Raw genomic sequence first — 3,642 nt, 5'->3', positions numbered from 1 at the left:
GTCAGTAAAAACATGACGTCCGAACAAGATCAAGTGTTCGGTGCCAATCCGAAAATTGGTCTTAGAAAAAGAAGTGCTTCTGTCGTGCTTTAACATGATACATCCTATCTCAAGACTTCGAGCGGGTCAGCCTACGGCTTCAACCTCCTATCCCGAGGGCGGAGTACTTCTCATTAGGCCAGTTTAGCAAACTAAACTCTAGCGGCTTTGAGAGAGAAATTAGGCTCCCCGGCTAGTGACCGCACACTCGCGTCGAAAAAAGGAGTGATAAATAATAATAAAACTTTGCAACGACTAAGAAGAAGAACACTTATTATAAAATGGCTCAAATAAACTTAAGAGCCCCCAAGTGACTTGGGTAGAAGAATGATTGCATGTACCGAAGTACTTATATCATATCTATGTTCAACCGAACTTTAAACGCGTCTTAACCGACCGTCAGCTTCTCCCTCTTCGGTCAAGGACCGAAAAGTGTTATGTACTCCATCGGTCGAGAAATATCGACGGTGTTTCCAATAACCAGGCAATCAGGCCATAAGGCTGTAACAGACAAAGCGCGCTCAGGGAACTTATGCTATATTACCGTGAAGTGTAAGAAGCATCTTGAAGAAAATAGTACCCCCACCGATACCTTTCTTCGGTGCTCATTGTTATTATGAGACTTGTGCAATAGATTTTTTGTACTCATGAGTTCCGTTGTGTGCCGACCATCATTGAAAACTATAAGAGCGCTAGCTTTCGGCTTCACCCAGTCTGAGGTCCGGCTCGGGCACCCGATCGTGACAATCGCAGAGGTGCTCCCTTTACTCCCTAGCCGAACAATCGGGAACGTAGGGGTAAACACAGGAGTGAGGCAACCCAGCTTGCAAATCGCTTAAGTCAATGTGGTGCATATTGTGGCGTAATACACGAACAAGGAACGAAGCCGTACAAGTATAATCATATGCAAGTGGAAAAGCTTCATGAGGAAGCCCCCAAATGAATTGGGTATTTGAATATGTGTGTCACAAACAAAGTTTGGACAAGGAAATTTTTTACAAGCAACTTTTTTTCGAAAAAAGTATAATGCTTGGTCGAACCGAACACAAGTTGAAAATAAAAACTTTGAGCATGAAAGCGACTTAGCTGGTTAATGTGTTCGGTATTGATGACGCGGTCCGAGCTTGATGCGGGGCAAGGTTCCATCCCCCAAGATGGTCCCGAGGTGGCGGAGCGGAGAGCTCGACACGCCGAAGCGGTGACACAACACGATCAATGCAGACCGGTAGAGTGACGCCGAAGTCCCCGGATCATTTTCCTGTGCACAAAAAATAGTGCAAACCGAAGATAATAGTAATAATGATAATTAAAAAAAACGTTGCATAATAAATAATTTATGCAAAGTGAGTAATAAAAGAAATATGGCCTGGCGCGAAGTCAATGTCGATGCAGGGCATCGGCGTGATGCGGTAAAGGCGTGGCAAAGCCTGAATTCACAGGTCGTCGAGTTCCAGATGCGGCGTTCGCCGGACTATGTACGGAAACTGACCGAACCACCAGGCGACCGTCGTTAATGCGGCCATCATTTGATAGACCTGTGTACAGATGATGGACAAACCAGAGTAATAATTCTTGGGAAAAATAAACCCAAACAAGCAAAAAATACTAGGATTATAGCACCTGGTTTATTTGTTGTAGCAATCCGAAGAAAGGTGATTCCCAAAATTGGGACTCGATCCACACACCCATTGCCTGAATGGCGATAAAGCGACGGTATGGCGATGCTGGCAAAGGTTGGCTCGCCGAGGCAAAGCCCTCGGTCCAGCTAAATGACGGAGCTGGTCGGCTAGTGACGCCGAAGTCTCCGGAGTAGGTTGATGAAGAGATGGCGAAGCCCCCGGTCCAGCCGAGATGTCGAAGCCTCGATGTCAGCGATGAGTCGAAGTAGGTCGGCGTGACGGACACCAGTTTGAAGAAGCAATAGTGCGGCCCTGCCGATGCAGGTCGTGACGTGGTCGATGCCGGCTTGATGAAGCGACCGTGCGGCGATGCCGATATGCCCGCTCCGTGTAATCCATGGGGCGGCGATGTTGATGACGATTTATCCTTCACGATGCCGGACTCTTGTTCGGCTTGTCGAGATGATGATCCGAAGATGTTGAGCCCGGCTAAAGTGACGACGTGTCTAGCGCAGGTCGGCAGCCGTGGAGTAATATTGCCGGACTGGTTTGACACCAGCATGATGTTGAAGATCATGTTCAAAAGATCTTAAAGTTAGTGGGATGTGTTCGGGAACAAAACATAGTACCCCATACAAAACTTCCTTCAAAAGGGATGTCCGAAATCCCGTTCATAAAAAAGATGAACTCGAGTCGGATTCGTTTTCACGCAGAAAACAGATCCGAAAAGTGATGCACTAATCGGAAGGTTGCCGGAGTTTGGACGGTCGGATCGAGCTGAAATGTTGAGAGGTGGTAGATATAGGAATTATGCAGCCGATCAACGGTTGGATCTTCCAAAGGACGTCCAAGCTAGAAGCTGGACACCACGCCCTAAACTCATCCAAATTCCCATCCAGATTTGACAGGGCTCCGGTATATTATAGATTGCCGGAGATTCCTCCATCGGAACTCGACGAAATTTTGCATGGTCTTTGAAGACTCAATACCGCACAATTCCACCAAAGGGATCGTCAAAGAGATTCTCTAAGAGGTGGTGGCAGCGGATACAAGTTTGCTGTTTGGAAAAACAGCACGGTCGCTTGAGGGCAATGTTGACGTTGAGCCCCCGAACTCCATAGATGATTCCTCCGTGATCTTGATAGAGATCGGAGTTGATGTTTGATGAAGGCCCACGTCCGAACATGGTGATCCGAACAAGGGGTGCAATTCTTGGTCGAACCAAGGTGACCGGTCGAGCCGGTGACGAAGACGCCGAAGTCGCAGTTGATCTGCAGGCGAGCCATCGATCCTTTTGTCGACCACACAGCGGAACTCTCAATGAAAGCACCAATGTCGGTGTCAAAACCGGCGGATCTCAGGTAGGGGGTCCCGAACTGTGCGTCTAGGCCGGATGGTAACAGGAGGCAAGGAACACGATATTTTACCCAGGTTCAGGCCCTCTTGATGGAGGTAAAACCCTACGTCCTGCTTGATTAATATTGATGATATGGGTAGTACAAGAGTAGATCTACCACGAGATCAAGGAGGCTAAACCCTAAAAGCTAGCCTATGGTATGATTGTTGTTCTGTATGTTCTATCGACTAGCCTGGCCCTGGTTTATATAATGCACCAGAGGCCTAGGTTAACAAGAGTCCTAGCCGAATACGCCGGTGGGGAGAAGTCCTTGTCTTGATCGCCAAGTCTTGTGGAATCTTCCTTGTATGCGGCAGCTGTCCGAACTGGCCCATGAGTATACGGCCACGGGGGTCCTCGGCCCAATCTATCAGATCGGGAGATGACGTGTTGAGTACCCCCTAGTCCAGTACACCGTCACTCGACCTTTCGGTCTCCGTGTTCCGAGGCCATATATGTTATATGCTAGACTCGTCAAGTTTAACCTGAGTACTCCACGTGTGCAACTGTTTTGCACCCGTTGTATTTGAACGTAGAGCCTATCACACCCGATCATCACGTGGTGTCTCAGCACGAAGAACTTTCGCA

The sequence above is a fragment of the Triticum urartu genome, chromosome 3 (genome assembly GCF_003073215.2).
Source record: "Triticum urartu cultivar G1812 chromosome 3, Tu2.1, whole genome shotgun sequence".
NCBI lineage: Eukaryota > Viridiplantae > Streptophyta > Magnoliopsida > Poales > Poaceae > Triticum > Triticum urartu.
The sequence above is the reverse complement of the archived record's forward strand: the minus strand, read 5'-3'. Positions refer to the sequence as shown.